The 23,439-nt window shown below is 45.0% G+C and overlaps 1 protein-coding gene and 1 pseudogene across 4 annotated transcripts in view; one reads left to right on the top strand and one right to left on the bottom strand.

Annotated features, from left to right (window-relative positions):
* The window catches only part of Acvr1 (activin A receptor type 1), a 130,208-nt gene that overhangs the window by 84,447 nt on the left and 22,322 nt on the right, over positions 1 to 23,439 (bottom strand). The gene's annotated exons all lie outside the window — the stretch shown is intronic.
* On the top strand, positions 7,202 to 8,157 carry LOC101587930 (annotated as a pseudogene).

Below are 23,439 nucleotides of genomic sequence, written 5' to 3'. Positions count from 1 at the left end.
TCTGCTCCCAGACTTACATGCTACCTCAAAAGCGTGTCACCTTACGACACCTACCTGACTCACCAATTCTTTAACCCAAGCAATTTCATATGCATAACCACGAGGCACAGACGGTCTCCACACTTCAATCTCCCTATTTCATTACCATTCAGTCCACTAATGCAATTACTGCCTCACGATTTCGGTTATTATTATTTAATTTAATTATTATTTATTTTTGTGGAACTGGGGATTGAACTCAGGTCCTTGCACTTGCCAGGGAAGCACTTATTCCACTGAGCCATCTCCTGAGCTCCCTCGGTTACTATTAATTTGAACTCACAGTTTTGCTCCAAAATTCATTTTTTATAGATGAATTCTATAAAATGAAACATGCCTAAAGTTTATCACGACAGCAGTTTTGTCATCGCCAGCCTCAAGTTTCCACACCTGTGATTAATTTGGGCCAGCACACATTGAGACATCAGCTCTGTGATCCTTTGTGATACTGCAACTCTTAAGAAGCAACTTGACAACTAGTGGGAAAAGTCTATATTTACCATTAATCACTCAAATTCCCAGCCAGGCCAGAAGTTCTAATGTGAAATTAAATTCCTTTCTTTTGGGGCTAGGGATCAAACCAAGGAACATGAGAATGCCAGACAAGTGCTTAAAGACTGAGAGGCACACAGCCCTGAAATTAATCATACTGTTCTTATTTAAAATGTGTTCTAGGGTCTGGATGGAGAGACAGCTGAGCAGTCTAAGTGCTTGCCTGGCAAGAGCCAGGACCTGGGTTCAGTCCCCAGTACTACACGCCATGCCAGCCCCTGAATGCTGGGAGCACCTGGCTGGCTACCAAAACCAGGCATGGAGGCACACACCTGCAACCCCAAAATGGGGCAGGCTAAAACAGGAGGATTCTACAAATCCAAGCTGTGTAGCAAGACCCTGTACCACAAAAATAAATAAATAAATAATTTTTTAAAAATTTCTTTATTTTTATTTAGTACAGGGTCTATCGGGTCTCACTACACAGATCAGACTCGGAGTAATCCTGTTTTTCAGACTCCCAAGCCCTGGGATTATAGGCACATGCCACCACACCCAGTCTCAATCACTGCCTCAGTGCACCCTGGGAGTAGGGCCGGCACAGCACACCAGGGATGGAACTGGCTGCTGTGCTCTGCCTAAGCAGGCGTTTTTTTTTTGTTTTTTTTTTTTTTTTTTATTTAGTTATTTATTGTGTGTGTGGGTGTGTGTGGGTGTGTGGGTGTGGCCAGCTCAGCCCACCAGGGGGGCGGGGCTGGCTGGCATGTGGTGCTGGGGAATTGAACCGTGGTCCCTGTGTTTTTGCTTAGCTTAGCTTGTACTAAGTAGGTGCTTTAGACCACTGAGCCATCTCACCAGCCCCTAAGCAGGCGTTTTAATCTGCTGAGCTATCTGGCTGGCCCAATAAAAGAATTTTTAAACATTAAAAATAAATAAATAAAATCTATTTGTCCAAGCAACAATTAGGGTTAAAAAGAATAGTCACATTTCATTTTAAAAAGAAATGCAAAGGTTAGAGTTCAGTTCACTCTTCTAACATGTGAAGCCTATGGTTCTACGTCCAGAAAACAAATTCAAGATTTACCGCCTAGCGATTTGCCAGCTCCATTTTCCCCCAGTAGAAAAGAACACTAGAGCCAGCTACATGCTTTCGCTAGAACTTCCTCCAGAGAATATTAAGTTAACAAATTAGTATTCAAGCTGCAGAAGTTGGCTTCCTGTATGTTCACATCCCTGATGCCCCCCACACACATGCATGAGCTCAGTGCCCTAGAGAAGAAGGTCAGGCAAGGATTACCCCAAGCACCAGGGCCAAAGGTCTGGAAGACCAGCTACCGGCTGGCCCCACGCGACTGGCTGTAGTCAGAGCCCACAGAGGGCTTTCCCAGAGACCTGGGGGAGGGTTTCTCCCTGGTGACATAAAGTTGACGATCTGAGACAGACACAGCAAGAAACTGTTAATACCCTCAAGGCTGTTTCAATTAGAAGACAGGACATAAAAGGAAAATGAATATAAAAAAGAAATAAAAACATGAGCAATTGCCAATGTTTACCATTCATACTGTCAACAATTCTGAGAAAAAATTCAACAGAGCTTTGGGTCACTAAACCCTAGTCCATTTCATAAGCATTTATTTCCCTGACTTGGCTTTTCTACTATTTAAATTCCAGAGAGAAGAGATAATCTATAAGTTTTAGAATGGCTCATTTTCTAAAACTGGCAGAAAGGAAAGTGGCAGCTCCTGTTCATTTTAATTCTAAATGCATTAAGTACTAGAAGAAAGACTCAGATTATCAGGGTTTTTTTCCCATTGTTTTTAGCTGTTTCACACATGGCATTTTTGTTAGTTCTGCCAGCACTGCTGTGCAGTCAGGTTTATCCTGGTAACATGCGCCAGCACAACTCCTCACCAGATGTAGGCCTGGTGAACACAACTGGGAGGCATCCTCCCATCCCTGCTATTGTGGACACATGAAGGCTGAGTGGGCCACACACACAACTATTTCAAATACAATTTTAGACAGCCTTTCACAGCTTATACTCCAAAAAGGTGTATGAGTTTCTGCCTCTGAGTTATGAGTCAAGTCCTAGCACCTCTGGCAAAAACAAGTCCCATAGGTAAGGTTTTTTGGGTTTTTTTAAGTGAAAGAGGCAAATGTGAATGATGTGAATAAGCCACAGAGGCAGGCAAATGCCAGCGTTGGGAAAAGCTTCCATATACGAGGATGTTCTCTAGAGGGAGCTGAGCAGCTCCCACCTGTGGAGTTTATCACACATCAACAGCAATGAGGACAAAGATTACCATCACACACGCACGTGTACTGCCACTTCTCAAAGACAGGTGGACTTGTGGCTACAGATATACTCATGTGCATCCATGTATAGCTGTATGATGTAAGTACACACGCATGTGCACACAACGTAATCCAGGCCTGCTCTGAATGTCTGGGGCACCCTGAAAACGCTACGCTGAAACCTAATCACCACCAGTGTGATGCTATCAGCAGCTGAGAGCCTTCACCAGGCAATGGGGCCATGAGGAAACATCTCGGAGGATTAGTGCCCTTGTGCGACAGCAGTCACATAAAGAAGCCCAGAGAGCTGCTGTGCCCCCTTCACTATGTGAAGGCACAGAAGAAGACATAACCTGAGAACCAGGGTACCTTCCTCACACACAGAATTCTAGCACACCTTTCTCTTAAAGACTTCTCAGCTTCCAGAAGTGTGAGAGCTAACCTTCTGTCCTTTGTAAGCCACCCAGCCCCTGGAATCTTATTACTCCAAATGGACTAAGACAATCACTATAGACTGAGGATGCAGCCCATGAATGGTGGTGTGTCCTGTAACTCCAGCACTCTGGCAGGATGAGCAGAGAACTGCAAGCTTAGCCTCGGCAATGCAGCCAGATTCTGTCTAAACATTGCAGAAGGCTGGGGATGCAGCTCATTGCAGACACTGTATTCATTCCCTAGTACCATTAAAAATAATAATAAAGCAACTGAAACTCTAGTAAGGCTCCCAATACTTTTTAGGAAGCTGCCAGCAATCTATACCCCATTCCACTGAGTGAGTCTTCAATTGCTCTCCCTTGTCTGTCCTACACTGTGGTCAAAACCCAGAACTGAGCTAAAAATCCAGCCGGAGTTAAAAATTCCAGCCCTGCCATCTTCAACCACTTTTAAAGCTTTGCTACTATCTGAATGTACCTCTTTCCTTCATCTGTAAAATTTAGATTATATACTTTTTTATCTGCTTTATAGAGTTAGTGTAAGAAGTATCACTTCCAGTTAGGCATGGTGGCAGATGCTCACAACCCAGCACTTGGGAAGCTGAAGCAGGAGGATTACTGTGAATTTGAGCCTACCCTGGGCTACAAAGTGAGCTCAGGCCAGCTTGAAGCACATGGTGAAACCCTGTCTCAAAAAAGACATGGGGCCACAGAGATAGCCCAGCAGTGTTGGCACCTGCCGAGGCAAGAACAAGGATCTGGGTTCAGTCCCCGGTACTGCATGTTGTACAGGCCCCACCTCTGGTACAGTGAGCCAGCCACCAAGTCTAGGCATGGTGGAACATACCTGCAACCCCAGAGCTGGGGAGGCTGAAACAGGAGGATCACTAGGAGTTCAAGCTGCATAGTGAGACCCTGTACCAAACACATTAAAAAAAAAACAAAACACTTTCCTCCCCCTGCAGACCAGGCGTGGTGGTGCACACCTGTAATCCTGGCACTGGGGAGGTTGAGGCAAGAGGATCACCTCAAGGTCTAGGTCAGTCTGATTTCACAGTCAGTTTGCACTATGTGAGACCGTATCTCAAAAAGAAGAAAAAAAAATTATTAAAAGCACTCAGAACAGAACCTGATCTAAGGACTCCTACAGGCTACTCATTACTGTTAGTGCTCTTACATGCATAATCCCAACTCTTCCAATACTCGTGCCTTGCCCCTTCCTACTAGCTTACCAACTAAAACCTAGTTTCTCACTTTGAACAGCACAAGAGAATGCAGGACAGTATGGTGCTGGACAAGCTGGGATGTGTGTCAAAATTCCTGTGCCCAATAATGATTAATAAAGTACTTGGTGATACGGTGGACTGCCATGTGGTTCTGCCTCACCGCAGGGCTGCAAATAATGGCTAAAACCAATATCCCTCAGCCAGCAGAGACCACTGACAGGACCAAAGGAAAGCTTTAGATCAGGGAGGGGTGCACAGACCCCCCACCCACACCCCCAGTGTCAGCTAGTGCACAGCAGAACTGAAGCAGGCGCCCCCTCCAGTAGACGCTGCTGCTCTCAATCAGCATGCAAGCAAAAGGCGAATGCTGACATCCTGAGGCCACCTAAACTACCATAAGATTCAAAACCCAAGAGTCACACCTGAGTTGGCTCAAGCCCTGTAAGCACATAAAACTGACACGGTGACAGTCTGACACCAGAACAAGATGAGCTACACGGCAGAGTAAGAATGGCATGTTAAAGGCCATTCAAAACCTAATACTAGTCACAGAAGGACTGTGTTGCCTCACAATCTCCCTACTTTACCATCCAAATAAAACTACACCAGGAAAGGCCACATACTTCTAAAAAGACACCTAGGAGCCAGGGAGATGGCTCAGTAGAATAAGTGCTTGCCTGGCAAGCACAAGGGCCTGAGTTCAATCCCCGGTTCCGCACACACGCGTGCATACACACACACACACCTAAAAAGACACCTAATATAAATTTTTATCTAGAAGTACGCATTTTGCCCAAGGCATTACTTGGCCATCTTTGGCCAAAAGAAGAAATCAAAATTTAAAAAAAAATTTTTTTTTTAAGATGATATCATGCTCGGATTACTATGGTCATTTAGTCTGGCCAGGGCATGGCCCTGGAGGTTCAGGGTGGAGCCAGGCACTCTGCTCCTAATCTATGCATAGTTTCCAAAAAGGGAAATCAGGTTCCATCTGTGAGTAGTACTTGTCCCCTGCTGCATATCTACTCCGAGGTCCTCCCTCCAGCCCAAGCCCTCGGTCTCGAGAGTGCAGACTGGACAAGCCCCATACACTCAGAGCGGAGATCAAGGCCAGGTACTTTTCTCAAGATCTGGTTATGACAGCAAGGCTGGGAACTCACTTCATTTCCCCCACGCACGGCGTTCTCCACCGGGAAGCTACACCACTCTCGGACCACAGAACAACTTGATCACTGTCACCACTTCCAAGTCCTCAGGCGCGCAGGGTGCCTGAGGCTGGATGGGCATCCCTATCTCCTCTGCCATGGGGCCTTTCAGGATTTACAGCTCCTGGGATTGAAAACAGGATACTGGACAGGAATATGGCTCAGTGGCAGGACTTGTGAGGCTCTGAGTCAAGGGCCTGACACAAACACACACACACACACACACAAACACACACACACACTCACACACACACAAACTATTCTCCCACACACCACCGGAACCCCAGGGGACTACTGAAGCCTACTGGATGTCCCCCTGCAGCAAACAGACCAGTCTGTAGATTGGTAGCATGAGAGTCATTCTAGCTACACCCTGAGCAGGAGGAACAGACTACAGCCTTAGTAAATTAGTTCCTTTATTTCTTTCACCTGCAAAATTAGACTACAAATACCAACCTCTTAATATGTAAAATCTGTAGGCAGGAGATAGTGCAAAAATAAACACCCAAATATCTGTCCCATCTCTCTTGTATAATATCAAGTCAAGCAACTTGGATTTGCAGTTCACAGGTAACAAACATATGATTAGGTAAATGGAACATCTTGCTTTTGAATTTAGAGGGATGCTTTTCTACTGCACTTAAGAGCTCTTCCCTCCTCCCCTCCCCTGAGACCTAAGGGCTTACCTGACAGTGAGACAGGAAGATCCCATCTCCCCCTGCACATAGCAGGCTGAGGAGGGCTTCACTAGAGGGATTCAGGAGGCACACACTCAGCGCTGTGGAAAGCAGCCTCTGCCACTCTCCGATGTCATCTTCCAGTGAGACACTTAGGGGCCGGGAAGATAGCTCAGTAGAATAAGCGCTTGCCTGGCAAGTGTAAGGGCCTGAGTTCAATCCCCAGTTCCGCAAAAAAAAAAAAAAAAAAGAAAAAAGAAAGAAAGAAAAAGAAAAGAAAGAACCAGTGAGAGACTTAGAAAATGTCTTGTTTAGGCATGGTAGCACACGCCCGGAACCCCAGCTACTAGGGAGGCCGAAACAAGAGACTCACGAGTTTTAGCCAACTTTGAGCAGAGCTGGGAAACTGGGAAGAAATTCTGTCCCAAAATTTGGGGCGGGGGGGCGCACCACTGGAGATGAAGCTCAGAGGCAGAGACTTTGCCTAGCATGAGAAAGGCCCTGGGTTCAGTCTCTGGGACTTAAAAATAAATATAATAAAAATAATACCATTTGCACATGGAAATTCTTTGAGAATAGAAATTCAAAGATACAGGAAAATATAGTGCACCTCTATGATAAATGATTATTCTATCAAACTCTGGAAACTGTGACTCTTGGACACATTTTATATAAAACAACATTTGCATGGTCACAAACTCAGACAAATTGGCTTGGAAACCCAGCCAACTTCATTGTGAGCAGCGATGACATTTTAGTCAGGTGAGGTTCACTTTCTGCAAGAGCAGCATTAAGAGAGGCTCAAGGAGCCTTTTGCTGCGGCGGCCGCAGCCATGAGTATATTCAGGCTTTGGAAAAGGCTGGCCTCCAGGGTGTTCCGCTGTGGCAAAAAAAGGTCTGGTTGGACACCAGTGAGACCAATGAAATCGTCAGCCAATTCCCGTCAGCAGATCCAGAAATTGATCAAAGATGGGCTAATTGGGGAGATGGCTCAGTGGAATAAGCGCTTCCCTGGCAAGCGCAAGGGCCTGAGTTCAATCCCCGGTTCCGCAAAAAAAAAAAAAAAAAAAAAGATGGGCTAATCACCACAAGCCGGTGGCCGTCCATTCTCGCGCAGGATGCCAGAACACCTTGGCTCGCCAGAAGGGCAAGCACATGGGCATCGGTAAGCAGAACGGTAGGGCCAACGCCCAGATGCCGAAGGTGACCTGGGTGCACAGAATGTGGATCCTGCGCAGGCTGCTCCAGAGATACTGGGAATCTAAGATCAACCGGCACATGTACCACAGCCTATACCTGAAAGTGAAGGGGAATGTGTTCAAGAACAAGCAGATCCTCATGGAGCACATCCACAAGCCGAAAGCGGACAAAGCCTGCAAAAAGCTCCTGGCTGACCAACCCCAAGGCTCACAGGTCAAAAACCAAGGAGGCGCGCAAGCGCTGTGAGGAACGCATGCAAGTCAAGAAGGAGGAGATCACCAAGACCCCTCCAAGGAGGAGGAGACAAAGAAGTAGTACCCTGTGTGTACAGAGCGGACAGGTCCCAAATAAAATAACGCTTGTCCATTCAAAAAAAAAGAGAGGGGCTCAACGTGGAAAATGGGCTGAGGAGGAGGAGAAAGTGGAGAAAGAGTACAAGATCCGCCCCCGCAAGCCATACAGGAAGCTGGACTCAACTCAGAACCCGGCTGCCCCTCTCCGCAGCTGTCGTCTCCTACAGTTGGCACGAAGCGCTGCCAGTCTGGGACCAGCTTCCAATGAGGACAGCATTGTTTTATTGGCTACTTAGGCAGTGCACACACCATTAATGGAGTTTTTATCTCTCCATTTTCCTGTCAGTACAGAACCAGCCAGTCTGACTCTGTTATTATCATTAAGAAAGCTTTCTCTCCCCCTCCCCCCTAAACACATGCTTTAATCCAAACAACATCTGGGAACTCCAGCCTCCATCACGTAAAGGGAAACAAATTCAGGGAGAAAGGCAGGAAAAAGGAAAAGTACAGTTCAAGCCATGAACAACTCAAATCCCGGCCAGCATAAGCATCTGGACCCACACAGTGCCTCAGAAATGCGGGGTCTTCCAAACAGCAAGGTACTGAAAAGCAGATTTTCTGTACTGTATTTGCTAGATGGTAAGTCTAGTAAAAGATAATATTTAGATGTGACATTATTTTAAAAGACAAAAAAAAAAAACCATAAAAACCCTTTAAGAGACCTTTGTCGTGAGTGCATGAGTAGCGTATACTAATACACGAGTCATAGTAGGAAAGACCTGGCACTGTTCAACCCAAAGAACAGGCCCTCCTGCAACAGACAGCTGTCTCCGCTGCAGCCTGTGTGCTTCTGCTTAGATCATGCTGCGTGAGTCATGGAATCAATACAGGAAAGTGTGCACAGCCAGCCGCAATGAAGATTCACACTGAAGAACAGCTGCAAGCACACAGCTCCTCTGCCCTGCGCTCACGCCGACTGCTCTGGAGAATACACACACCCTTCCTCTACTCCACGCGTGCACAAGGCCCGGGGGCTCCGAAGTTACTCCTTTTAGTACTCCAGTGAAGCTGAACTAAGTTACAGGCTGCCAACACGCAGGTGCCTGCAACTCCTACTGCCTGCATTCCCACTCCTGAGGTCCCCACAATGCACCAGTAAGAGCTGCTGATATCAGAAGACACAATCAGAAAGAACCATTTGAGTATCAGCAAAAGGTTAATAGTTTACTTTTTTTTTTTTTTTTTTTTTTTTTTTTTTAAATCAGCAAAAAGCAGGAAAATCACTAACTGTCTAAAGCCACAGGCTCCTGCTCCCTGGAAGCTGTGCCTGAAGCTTGTTAATGACAGTCTCAGTAACCTGATCTCTCACAGTGGGAGACTTCAGGAAGCACTGGCCTCTCTCAGGTCTGGCCTTTCTATTGTCCCACCCTGCAGGGCCAGCTGTTTCTGACAGCCAAATTGCTGCACACTAAAGCATGAATGCTGTCAGAGAAGGAATTTTCATTTCTGTAATGCATCGGCCTCCGTGGACAAATTACACAGCTTATGGTGCTGGCTGCAGGATGCTGCTCCAGGCAGGAAGCGCTGCCAAAGTGAAGCCCGCTCACCCCCTTGCAGCCCCAAGCTGACAAGAGAGCCACCCAAAATGGATCTGAATGACCAGAGAAATGGAACACGTGTTTTCAGAGATGATCAAAACATATGTCGAGAATATCCATTCAGCTCCAATCTTTGTTGTAATGGCACACAGTGAAAACTAATTGAGCTAATGTCACATTCTGAGGCTACCTAGTATGGCATCCATTAAAACCTACTGTAATTGACACCCTGCTGTGGGTGTCCCAGGGGCATCAGCAAAATTCCTAGCTCCTTGCTTCTGGAGGAAGCTAGACTTCCCAGAGAACTCACTCCTACAAAACCAAGCAAAATGAAAGCAGTCCAAGAACAGTGAGCTTTTGCATGATAATGCAAGGCCCCAACATGTGCCTTATGGAATCATTTTGAAGAAAATATTCCCCAGATTCCTTATACACACACACACACATTTTCCAGTAGCTCCAGATTAGGGCCTGAAATCTGGCACTTGCTAATCTGAGTTTATCCTGAGGTGGGGTGGCTAGTCTGTGCTACGCTAGGCTAGTCCAGTCACAGAGACCTCTGCGACTTGAGAGAAACTACTAATGATTGTTCTCATTATGTTTGTGAGGAAGTAAGCCCCAGCGATTCTGTTAGCAGGAAAGGAAAGCCTGTCTGAGGATGGATCTGGCAAAGGAAGAATTAAGGGGTTACTAACAGGGTCCCAGGGGCACTGCTTGAATTCTGGATCAACACAGATTTGAAACCCACTCTTAATCCTCAATTCCCCAGAGAGGCAGCCATGAGGAAGGCATATATTGGTTCATGTTCAGTTTTCTGTCACTTGCCAATGCAAACTAAACAGATAAAACCTAAGGACACCCAAGGGTTAATAAAAATAAGCACAGTATACCTTAACTTATAAACAAACAGTTTGCATTCTTCATTATTTCTGGGAGGACTTTTCTGTCACTTTTTTTGTGCCAGGCCTTATTCCTTAGAGTGAGCTAAAGTGCAGAGAGCACCAGCTGACTCTGGCCCCTTTGGTAGGGTGGATCTCATGCTCACATAAATTCAGGAAGAGAAGAGGAAGCTAAATGCATGGGGGCATTTCCGGTCAGTGCTGTAAATCTTCCTCTGCCTACCATGTGTAGCACAGAGTCCTGGACTCTTGACTGGCAACTGATCATCCACTCCAGTCGTTGCAGCAGCTCAGGAAAAGGCCAGAAAGCCCACACAGCCCCCAGCAACACAGGGCAGGGCACCTGCTCTTCCCAGGTCTGCAGCCCCACAGAGCACAAGCACCTGCAGGCTGCAGGGCGCCACGGCCCCCGCATGCTGTGCCACGCAGCCATCCACTTGCTCATTAAGGGCTGTCTGACCAACAAAAGCAGGGTCCAGTTCAAGAACACCGGGCACTTTAAGGCAGGAGACTGATCCAAAACTAGGGTGGGCTCAAAGCCACTCACTACAGACTATAAATATCCTCCTGGCTGCAGTCCCAGCAGCAAACAATTCCTGTTCCCCTGTTGGTAACAGAACTGCAGGCCTTTCCCCGCAAGAAATGCAGCACAACCAACCAGGCATCACAAAAAAAAACCAAAATGTGAAGACAAGCTCACTCGGTGCTTTTAAAGCCCCACTTCTCACCCTGTTGCTGCCCATCCTTGTCTACCAACCTCCAAAGACCAAAAAGAGGAGGCACTAAGGCTGAAAATGATATCAAGAAGGTTTTAACTTCTGTTGAGAAAAATGCTATGAAATACACAGGTTCCAAACTTCCACAAGGAGGGAAGGGGTGAAGGCATAAGGACCCACGCACTCTCATCCCCTACTCCACTTCAAGACAGCCACGGAAATTTCAAGCCTTTCTACGCATTCTTTTATTTGAAGTTATAAGGGGATGGGATGGGGAGAGTGTGGAGGGAGGGACCTTCCCTGACCCCTAACTTGGAAGGGGCCAAAAGCAGCACAAGAAAGCCACCAAGACTGCCTAAACAGGAAATCATGGAATTAAATGACCATATTCGGCAAGCTGCTTCTCGGACACAATAAAACCTAACCAAAACTTTCAGGATCAAATGAGGTGTAACAGTTAAGCATCCACCCAAATGCCAAAATTAGAAGTCACTCTGCTTCTAGTTGGAGTTGGAGCCCTTTTGACAGGAAACTACCTCTTTCCAGATCACTATTAAATACAAAATAAAAAGAAACGAGCCCAGAACCTACTACAGTCAGTACTGAAGGATGCCCTGGAGAACCCCTCAGCGCCTCTGTCACAGGGCGGGCTACAGCTCATGCTCCACACTGTGGACACATCTCTCTTCTGCACAACTTCCCAACCCTTAGCAAAGTCCAAGCTCGAAATGAACCACACTTAGGACAGAGGGTGTTTTGGAACCCATCAAGCTCAATGCCTTCCCTGCCATGTACACTCACACCTTCCACCGAACATACCAACCACTTACGGCAGGCAGCTTCAGGCACTGAGAGCACACCAGAAAATATTACGAAGTTTCCACTCTCGTCAAGCTCACCAGCACACCACTTGGTATGGGAGGTTCACACGGGAGCTGTTGAAAGGCCAATCTGGGAAGACTGCATGTAAGAACACACGTAGGACCGCGTCCACTTGTGAACCCATGAATGTGGGCACAGTCCTCAGCATCCGATCACAGGCATCAATGCTCTGTGCTCAATGCTGATCCATTTTGTCCCTATTCTTTCCACATACACCAAGAAAAACACAGAAATGATGTCTATACAGAGGGTTTTAAGAAGTCATTTATTCTAAAATCTTACTTCTGAGCAGGAGTTTGTTCCAAGGTCTGCCTCTCTCTCTCTCTCTCTCTCTCTCTCTCTCTCTCTCTCTCTCCTCTTTCTCTGTCTCTGTGTGTCTCTCCCAGCCTCCCTTTCTCTTTCTCACTTGCTCTAGCTCTCCCTCGCTCTCTTGCTCTGCCTGAAAATTACAGAGGCAGTGTATGAATTCAAGGTTTTCTAGTACAAACGACAACATATTTAATCACATCTATTATATTGTAGCAGCCATGACACAGAATAAGCTAGCAGTCACACTGTTATTCCTAAAGATAGAAATTTAATGCTGATTAAACTGTAGTCTGAATTCCATCCTCCTATTGAACTCTGCAGTAGAAGCCTTGAACGAAGAGTTAAGTGTACGCAGGTTTACAGAGGTAGTAGGGTACATGCCTCAAAGTAGGGTGTCAGCTCAGGCTCTGCTATTCATGGCATCTATCTTTCTACAAGCCAAATAAGCACATCGCCAGCTTGACACATGGATGTATTTGGTATGGTGTTACTGTACAGGGTAAAAAATTACAGTAGGTCTTTTACAAACATTCCTGAATTATCATTACTGTCTATCTTTTCCCTGAAAAATAAGATAATAACAGCAACCATAATATTTTGATACTGCCAGGCACTGATCTGCTAATCACTCAGGCTTTACCACGCTAAATCCTCCCAACACACACAAAACAACAGGAATTATCTCCATTTTACAGACGATAAAATTGAACCTCAGACACATAAGTGAATTCCCTAATGCCACAAAGCTATAAAGTCATAAATTGGAATTCAGCTCCATATTTTGGCTAGTGATGGCAAATCTTTTAAAAACTTGCTTTTTTTTTTTTTTTTTGGACACAGGGTCTTACTATGTAGTATAGGCTGGCCTTGAACTTGCTATGTAGTCCAGGCTGACTTCAAAGTTGTAGGGATCCTCCTGCCTCAGCCTCCCAAGTGCTGGAATTATAAGCATGTGCCACCACGCCCAGCTCAGGAGCCCTCAAGGATGGCAAGCATGCAGCTGTGGCCTGTGTGTCACAGGCTCCCCACCCAGTGCTAGAGGCCATTTTCGCTCACTGCAGTTCAGTCTCTGAACCCTCTCTGAGTCACATCCTTGAATGCATTAATGTACAACACACAGGCCAACCTCGAGACAGAGTGGGCTGCAATGCGGGAAGTAACGCACTGTAAATAGTGGGCATGCTGCAGGAACTTGAGCAATTATATTAAAATTCATGAATATAGTAAAACTCTTAATGAAGCAACCACTGAAAACCAGCCTGAAGCTACCAAAGAGACTGAGAAGTCAATCACCTTCAAATAGTTAAAAAAAAAAAAAAAAAGTTCAAAAGTCATCACAACACCACTTGAAGTTTAATAAGGTTAGACTGGCAGCCTCCACACAAAGTACAGGCATAAGAAGAAGAAAAATAGAAGACACTAGCAGATAACCTTGAAATTCAACCAAATACAGAGACCATTGGGAACACAGCCTGTGCTCACTGGGGAACTTGAAAAATCAGCTGTGCTTTCGGGGCAGGCACCAGCGGGCCTGCTAAGCACACGACACCAGGAAACTGCCTCCCCGCCAGGCCGTGGCTGCCCTCCTGCCTTCCTGTGCCCCCCACTCCCCACGGCCCTCCACTGTGCAAGGCAGATCAAGTTCAGGTTCATGGACATGTCTCTGGGCTGGAAAATGCACCAGAAAGGACTCCAGTGTCATAAGGAACCAGGTAAGCCACATTCCCAAGAACAGCCACAGACCAGCCAAAGAGCCTCGAAGCACCTACGCAGATCTCCACCCACAGCACCTCCCGGAGGCTGGGCTGGGCTCTGTCTGGGGACTTCACCATGAGCCTGCTCCCTTTTAACGGCTCACCTAACGTTCTAGAAGAATAAGTAGTCCAGCTACCCTCACCAAAAAGAAGAGCATCAAAAATTAACAAACAAAACATCTCACTTATAGCGAGAAAAAGCACTGTTTTTTCAAAATGCATTTGTCCCTTAATATAGAGAGCCTAGTTCCAAGATCCCAAGTGGAGGCCCGTATGTGTGCATGGTCATGTCCCTTACATAAAATGCCGGGATATTTGTATGTGACCCAGGCACATCCAGCCATCCTTTTAACTCATCTTTAGTTTACTTACAATGATGCAACACAATAAAAAATACCAGGAGAATGGTTGTTACACTGTGTTGTTTAAAGAATAATGCTAAAAGCCCACCGTAGTGCATGCCTACCTTCCCAGCACTCAGAGGCTGAGGCGAGAGGATTACTGCAAGTTCGAGGCCAGCCTGGGCTGCAGTGAGATCCTGCCTCAAAAAAGGGGAAAAAATAATAATGCAAATGTATTTTTTTTCTCAATGTGTTTTATCCAGTGGCGTCAGCTGAATTCACAGGTGCCAAACCCATAAATGTGGAGCCGTGAGCACCGAGGACTGGCTGTAGTGTCCTGATGCCAGGCAGCATGCCATGATTTCTACTTGACATACTTCAGTTTGTTTTTAATAACACCAATTATCTGGTGAACATCTCACAGCACATGGTGAAGCGCGCCAGCAGGAGCTGAGGGCTCAGGGGCTCCAGGAACCTGCTCTGCCTTCCAGGGCTGCTGTGCTGCCCCCTCACCACTCGTGTTTGGCCTTAACACCCAATGCAGCAATATTCAGAGGCAGGACCTTCAGCAAGTGATGAAACTGAGGGCTCCATCCTTAGGAATGACAGATGCCTCTTCCTGCCACCCAAGGAGAAGCCTCACCAAGTATCACACATCTGGCACCTTCCTCTCACAGGTTTTTTTTTTTTTTTTTTTTTTTTTTTTGGTTAGTTCTGGCTGCCTTAATGGCAGGTGTGGTGCGGCTTGTGGGGCAGGGGATTAAACTGCAGTCCCTGGTGCTTGAGTGCATTTGCCCAAGCAGCACTTTAAACAACTGAGCTATGGGGCAAGTTCCCTGGCACCTATCTCTTGGACAGAGTTTCCACAACTGTGCACAGATCTTTACTGTGTAGACGTCATCAGCCTAACGCAGCATTTTGTCATAGCAGGCCATGTGGTTTTATGGTCCAGGACTTACAGCATGGCCAAAGAGGCAAGAATTATCCAAAAATAGTTGTTTAAAGATTATAGGGGCCAAATAAATCACACACACAAGTCAGCACTGTCGAGAAGGCTGGAGCACATCTGTAATTCCAGCGCTCAGAGGCGGAGGTGGGCTGGGCTACAAGGAAGGTTCAAGGCCAGCCTGGACAACAGAAAGACCCTGTCTCAAAACAGACAAACAAGAAGTCAAAGAAGCTGGGCTTCATGGTGCACACCTGTAAACCCAGCTGTCTAGACAGCTACAGCAGGAGGATCACACATTCCAGGCCATGCTATACAATTTAGTGAAACCCTGTCTCAATATTTTTAAAAAACTAAAACTTAAAAAAAAAAAAATTGACTTTTGTTACTACTGGGGAATGAACCCAGCACTTTTGTACTGAGCTACATCTCCTGCCCACTTTTTTTCCTTTCCTTATGATGGCCTTCAACTTACAAATTCCCCAGAGTGTGGGGACTGCAGGAGACTGCGGATGTCTACCACTCTGCCCGGTTTCAAAGTAAAAGACTTTTTAAAGGGCTACAAATGTAATTCAGTAACAGAGCACCCCCGAGCTCCACCCTTAGCAGGGCAAAAAATAAATAACTAAAAACAAAAAAGGGGGTGGGGGACACTGCTGAATGGTAGAGTACTTGCCCAGCCATAAGGGAGGCTCTGGGTTCAATCTCTAGCACTAATTTAAAAGGAAAAAAATAGCCGAAGAAACAAGTGACCATAGCTGCTGGCTAAGCTGGTGCAGTGGGTTGAATGCAGGCCATATTCTAATTCCAGAGCGTGTGTGTGTGTGTGTGTGTGTGTGTGTGTGTGTGTGTGTGTGTGTGTATGAAGAGAAAGGGCCTTTGCAGATTAATCATATCAATTAAATTAAGCGTCTTGTGAGATTATCCTGGATGATCCAGGAGGACCTCAACTCTGATGACAAGCATCCTTCTAAGGGATACATAAAGAGCTGTGTGGACAACGGGCAGCAACAGTTCAGGCCCAGGAGCACCCAAGGCCCGAAGGGGAGGGGAGAACCCTCCCCTCCAGATAGAGAGAAAATGTCAGGCTGGCCGCAACCTCACACGTCGGGCAGGCCTCTACGATTGTGAGAGAAAATATTTCTGTCTTTTAAGTTACCAAGTGTGTGGCATTTTCTCATGGCTGCCCTAGGAAGTTAACACAGATGGCGAGAAAAATGCTGCTGGGGAAGCCAGAGGGCCTGGGCCCTGCAGGCAAGAAGGACAAACAGCACAGTGAGGGGAGGGGAGGGGAGGGGAGGGGAGGAGTGCTGCTGCTCCACAGAAGGAAGAGGAACGGGAGAGAAAGCTGGAAACACGCTGCTGTCAACCTTGGCCCTATTAATATTATTAGCTAATGGGGACTCACCAGAGATGTTTAAGCTAGGAAACAAAATGTACAATGTGTTGTTGTAGGAACATTAATCTAATATTACAAAAGAGAATAACAATAAGCAAATATCTAATAAATCTTCCCTTGGTAAAGAAAGCCTGGAAAAACAAAAACCAAGCATCCATATCCTGTACATGTGACAGAGGAACTCTGCAGATATGGTCCAGTTAAGGGTTTTGAGAGGGGGTGATTATCCCGGATTATCAGGTGAGTCCTACACACAACACTACATGTCTCTTAAGGAGATTTACCATCACAGTGAAGGTGATATGGTGAGATGACGGGAACAGAGACTGAAGCTATGTACTAGACCAAGGGAGGAAGGGGTCACGAGCCAAAGAAAGCAGGCTCTCCCTGAGAGCGCCCCAGACTGCAAGAGGGTAAGTGAGTTTCAGAACAAAGTTTGCCATGATCTGCTACAGAAGCAAGAGCTAGCCAAATCTGATGTCTTTTTCTCTGCAATTCATATAAACTTCTCTTTCCTGGATTCTTCTGGGGGTGTATCTGGCTTTTAGTTTGCTTGTTTGTTTTGAGACAGGGTCTCACTGGTCTTCAGTTCAGGCTGGCCTCAAGCTCACTTTGTAATCCAGGCTGGTCTTGAACTCACAACAGTCCTCCTGCCTCAGTCTCCTAAGTCCTGGGATTATAGGCATGCACCACCATATCTGGCACCTGATTATTCATTTTTTAAAAAAAATTTGATCTACTTATTTGGTACAGGGTCTCACTAAGCAGTTCAGACTTGCAGTGATCCTCCCATCTCTGCCTCCCCAGCGCTAGGATTACAGGCATGTGACACGAATCTAGGTTTCAGGGCTGGCACAGGGTGCCCAGGGTTCTGGGGCCAGCATGGCATGCAGTATATGGTATCAAACTTGGTTCCTTGAGCTTGCCTAGACCTCTGAGCTGTCTCCTTGGCCCACCTGATTATTCTTGAAATGACTTCTCGGTCCTCGTCCCCTTTGGCTCACCAAAGCTGGGACCATTTAATTCTTCCAAAGCTCAAATTCTACAGCACACTTCCCTGCTATCACAGTTTCTAACTTGATTAATTGAGGCCTTTTTGCCTTTTGCAACTGAACATTTTCATAAATGTACCCTCCTATCCACAGGGACACTTCCCAAGACTCTTAGCAGATGCCTGGAACAATGGATAGTGCCAACCCCTACGCATGTTCTCCACCCTCCACAAATACATTTATGGTGAGGTTTAATCTATACATTAAGCATAGTAAGAGATAAACAATAACTTAAAACAATGAAACAACATAGCATAACAAAGCTGCCACCATAACTACTCTTGCTCTTTGAGGACATTATCCACTAAATAGGGATACTGAGATGCCCCAACAACAGATCCCGTAGCTTAGGTAGTTACGAAGTGACAAATGGGCAGGGCGCACATACATGACGGATACCCTCCACAAGAAGGCAACTCACCCCCGAGGCAGGGAGCAGTGCGATGGCACAGCCCTTGTCACATCATCCTGCATAACGTGCAATTTAAAACTTGGGAATTATGCTCAGTTCGGCAGCACATATACTAAAACTTCTGGACTGTTTGTTTTTGGAATATTCTGTGCAGTATTTTCAGGTTGAGGTTAACCACCAGCAATCGAAATTGCAGAACACAAAACCGTGCTACGTATGCCGTGTAAGGCAGTCAAAGAGAACCTACAGATTTATTCAGGGGACCGACCTCCTCACTGAGAAGGGACTGAAGAATGAGCTTCTTCCCTCTGAAGTGACACAAATGTTTGTATACAGCATCTACACTGTGATGAGGCTTATATTAATAACAAAATGCAAAAATTCTTTGCATTGTATACTCAAGAGTTAGCAATTTTCTACACAGGTGCTATACTTTTATAGACCATAAAAATAAGCTGATTCTACCTCCTTTTTCCTTATATGCAAGAGAATGGATTTAAAGTCTCCACAGGAGAAAAGAAAAGCAACATATGTCACACTGGGAAACTGAGGTTTATTATTTTAAAAAGAAAAGGCTGGATGGGTGAAAAAAAAAAAAAAAAGATTGAGCATAAAAACATGTACATATGGTCCCCAGAAGGGATCTATAGATAAGCCTCAGGAAGAACTTCAAAAGGAACACACTAGGACACAAAAACAAAAGAAATGAACCAGAGGAGCAAGAGCGTGTAAGGGGGGTGCGCGGAAGGCTGGGCCTTCCGTGAGTGTCCAACCTCCACAACAGGAAACGTAGCCTTCATTTTAACCCCTTATACACGTGTCTATAGAAAAGGGCAACTGAAGAGTCCAGGAAACAGGTCTCGGTCTTGCAGCACATAAGGTTTTATTCAAAATTTCTGCTTCCTTTTATTTCTAATCTTGGGTTTAACTTGCTAAATTGACCCAGTAATGGATCTAGACCAACAGTTTGCAAAAATGCTAAGATCTGTGTGCCAAGGATTGAGTGGGTCAGGAAAAGTTGGTCGTATCAGAAAAGCTGCTCTCAGGGCTGGAGAGATGGCTCAGTAGAATAAGCGCTTCCCTGGCAAGCACAAGGGTCTGAGTTCAATCCCCGGTTCTGCCAAAAAAAAAAAAAGAAAGAAAGAAAAGCTGCCCTCATCTACTTTGGGGGGTTGGGGGGTAGAAATCTAACTTTACAACACAGAGACAATTTTTAAAAGCTGTAAAATACAGCATCAGAAACAATCACTATTACAGGGAAAGTTTAGTTTGCTCATTACAATTTTCTGCATAACCACTACTAATTCCCAACCCCTCCATGTTCCAAATGTGAGACTCAGTTTAACACATAACATTCAGTTGAAGAAATCTGTCTGTTAGTATGCAGAGGTAAACAAGCCATAGGCCTTACCTTCAGAAAGTTTATAATATATCAAGAAAGAAAAAGACTGAAAAATAATTGCAAAAGCCACCAACGGCAATGCTATGGGAGGCAAAAGAGGGACAAACCGATTTAACTAAGGGATCAAATACAGCACAGGCTGCATCAGGCAAGAAATAGCAACCAAACTGCGGCTATCTGGGGCAGGAGTGGAGGGAGACAATGATGACATGCAAAAGGGCTCAGGCACAGAAGAGTACAGTAAGCCTAGTGGCCAGAAGGCTAGGGCACTTTAATATCTGACCCCCAAGTTCTCTGGATCTCTTCTGCCAAGAAGTCAGATCTACACATATTTCAGCCTCTTGAATCCAGGCTCTATGACATACTGACCCAAAGAATGTGGTGGAAGGGACATAGTAATAGTTTTAGGACCTGGGCTTTTTTTTCTCCCTCCAGGAAGGAGACTGCACCTAGGGCCTTTGAAGAGACATCAGCCCTTTTATTATTTTATTTTTTGAGATAGGATTTCACTAAATTACTAAATTGCCCAGGGTGGGCTGGAACTTGTAATCTCCTGCTTCAAACTCCCAGATTGTAGGATTATAGGAATGCATCACCACACCCAGCTAGGACTAGGTCTTCAGAAACCAGCATCTCCCACATTTCCTGTCTCTTCAGACCCTTCCTCTTGGAACTCAGTCAACAAGTTCTGAGATCTCAGATCAGCCCAAGCAGAGACCCCAAGTGGGTGTCTCAACTGAGAGCCCCAACCATGCTGGCCACCAACCAGATTCCTGGGAATGAGCCTCCAGGGGAATCCAGCCTCAGTCTTCAAGGACTCCGCCTGTAAGTATTCCCAGCTGAGGCTCCAAGACATTGATGAACAGAGAAAAATTGTCCCTGCTGTGAATGTTTCAAATCCCTGACTCATGGAACCAATGAAATGGCTGCCACTTTGTGCCACTATGCTGGGGGTGACTTATAGAACAAGGGACTGACTGGGGCAGCAGCGGTCTAGCTGGACCACTGTCAAGGGGGTAAGAGGACGTGGTAGGCCATGCCAAAAGGAAGAGTTTGACAAAAGATACCACCTACCTGGAAAGTCAACCTGAGCAATCTGAACTTTCTATGTACAATGGTGAGCAGTTGATGGGATGGTCAAGGGAATTTTATAATTCAGTAAGAAAAATTACATTAGCAACAATGTTTAGGAGGGATTTCCAACAAGCTCAAAGAAAATTTTCACATCCATACAATAATCCTGAATGTGGCTCTCATAACTATACACATTTCGCATGGAACTCTGGAGGGGAAAAGATAATCTAGAATAATCTAACATCTGATCCTATAACAAATCCCATTAACAAATTTTATCATCAAAGTATAAGCTGATTTCCACCAGGGTCTTTTCAAACTCCAAGCATAATCCAAGCAACTACTATATCTAATCTAGACTACCATGCATATTTCCAACTAAACCTACCACGCATAATGGACTTGTTTGCATAGGGTGTGTGTGCATGTGTGTATGTGCGCGCGCGTGTGTGTGTGTGTATGTGTGTGTAGTACTAGAAATTAAATCCAGGAAGTGCTAAGGTACAACTCCAAGCAACCATTTTAAATTTTCTTTTAGGGTCTCATTAAATTGCCCAGGTTGGTTTGTAAGTAGAACTGACATACACTCAGTATTGTGGTACCAGGGATTGAACCCAGGACCTTACACTTGCCAGGCAGCACTTATACCATTAAGCTATATCCCCAGCGACCAATGCTTTTGTAAAACACCCTATTCATTAACTTTAATACACTGAGCACAAGTCCAGTTATGACAATGTCAAGCTGCAATAACAGTCTAAACTTCTTCACCTATCACATTAAAAACAAGGAACATAGTTCTTGAGCTAGCTCTATGGATTATTCTTTTCAGATTTCCTACATATAGGAATTCTAAGAATTCGGAAATAAATTGAAATTATTAGGAATCCCTATAATCATAAATTATTTTTTTTAATAATTTTTTTAAATTTTATTTATTTATTTGTGTGTGTGTGTGTGTGTGTGTGGCCAGCTCAGCCCACCAGGGGGCGGCCTGGCTGGCATGTGGTGCTGGGGGATTGAACCGCGGTCCCTGTGCTTTGCTAAGCTTGTTCTAAGTAGGTGCTTTAGACCACTGAGCCATCTCACCAGCCCCCATAAATTATTTTTAAAACTACTTCCAATATTCTGTACTCACTATTTTGAGTATCTTTTTCAAACTGTTTAATAAGAAAAACTTAGTATTATTCACCAAAAAAAATTGTAGCTTATACAAAAATATGCAAATATTGTGAAATGCCTCCAGACAGTATTGCATAGCATTCAAACAATCCAGCAAGGTTAGCAGCACTGCACAGTATCACGTGTCAGAACTGCCAATTTAAGGACTTACTCTGCTTCCAAAACTCATTATCTCTTGGCACACTACTCATAGGATGTTATAAAAAAAAAAAATAGGCTACACATAATGTATTAATATTTACTTTACTTACAAGAATGACTCATTGTTAGCACAAGACAGGTCCACGAACATACACACAAAATGTGGCCACAGCAGCTAGCAAGTCTAACAGGTTAAATCAGGACCACTTTTCTCCTTCACGCTCCTCTCTCAATTCCAGGAACAGTCGACCTTAACCTTCTAGTCCATGTGTCAGCGTTTCCAGCTCTGGCTTTCGGCTGAAAGTCAGTAGATTCATTAGAGCCAGTAACTTCTCTATGTTGCTTGGGGCTAGCAGCTATGTTATTGAACAGAGAGAATACAGAGACTCTTAGAGGACAGAGGTTGAAAAAGAAAGGAAATGGAATCGCAGAGAATTTCAAAGTTTTAAGAAAAAAGAACTCAGCTGAGAATCAATTGCAAGAATCCAATAAATACTAGATGCTTCATAAAAATTAAAATCAGGAAAGAATATCAACAGACTATATAGACAGAGCAAAGTCCCAGGCAAGATTGGGGAATGGATTTTAAACACTTAGAAAGCAGTAATCCCTGGGAACCCCAACAGTAAGAGCAAGTCATACAAGATTTAACCCAGTTTCCTTTTTCAGTAAGATTCCTAACCCAAGAGTCCAAGCGAATACAAGTCTAGATTTTGACAAAGCATCTGACAAAGCCTCTCCTGAAATATCTGGTGTGGTCAACGTGAACAAAAAGTTGTATGCTAGGTTTCTGCCTAAGTGGCACTGTATAAAAGAATTAACCCTGTCCCTAAAAAGATGGAAATAGAATCCCCAAAAGCAGTCTATTGCTGTGCGCAAAACATGAAAATATGATGACGGCAAATTTAAAGTGCTGCATGCAGTAAAACAAAGAAAAGAGAAGGGCACAAGTACAGAGCTGGCGGGAGGGGACCCAGCACAGCATCCAGGAGAACGCTTTGGGATTCCGCAGCTAGGCACCTCATGGCCCTCCAGAAGATAGCACTTCTGGGTGCATCAAACAAGCACAGAAGTTTAAAATAGAGTATAGAAAGCCAGTCACTCTGAAACACTGCAATTGGGTTATCAATGCCAATTTTTAAAGATTTTCATTCAAGCCAAAATATGAAGGAGGTAGGGATACAGTGATTGACCATTTGGAAGCTCTGGAGATATTCTACTCAGAAAAAAAGAATATTAGGAGTAAGTAACACAGGTCTCATGTTAAAACAGTAGGGTTCTCTCTAGTCTGTGTAGCTGAAAAGAGAAGCTATACTGTGAGCAAAGAATAAAATTGAGGTTACATTTATTACAGATTCAAAAGAAAAACCTTCTGACACCAAGTGTCGTCCCAAGCAGAGTGGAATCTGAACAGATACTGCGTGTCCTAACTTTATAGCATCAGGATGAAGGCTGAGGATTCGGGGAGTTC

This window comes from Octodon degus, unplaced genomic scaffold (genome assembly GCF_000260255.1).
Source record: "Octodon degus isolate 3935 unplaced genomic scaffold, OctDeg1.0 scaffold00032, whole genome shotgun sequence".
Classification (NCBI taxonomy): domain Eukaryota; kingdom Metazoa; phylum Chordata; class Mammalia; order Rodentia; family Octodontidae; genus Octodon; species Octodon degus.
This window is presented reverse-complemented; position numbering and strand designations above follow the sequence as displayed.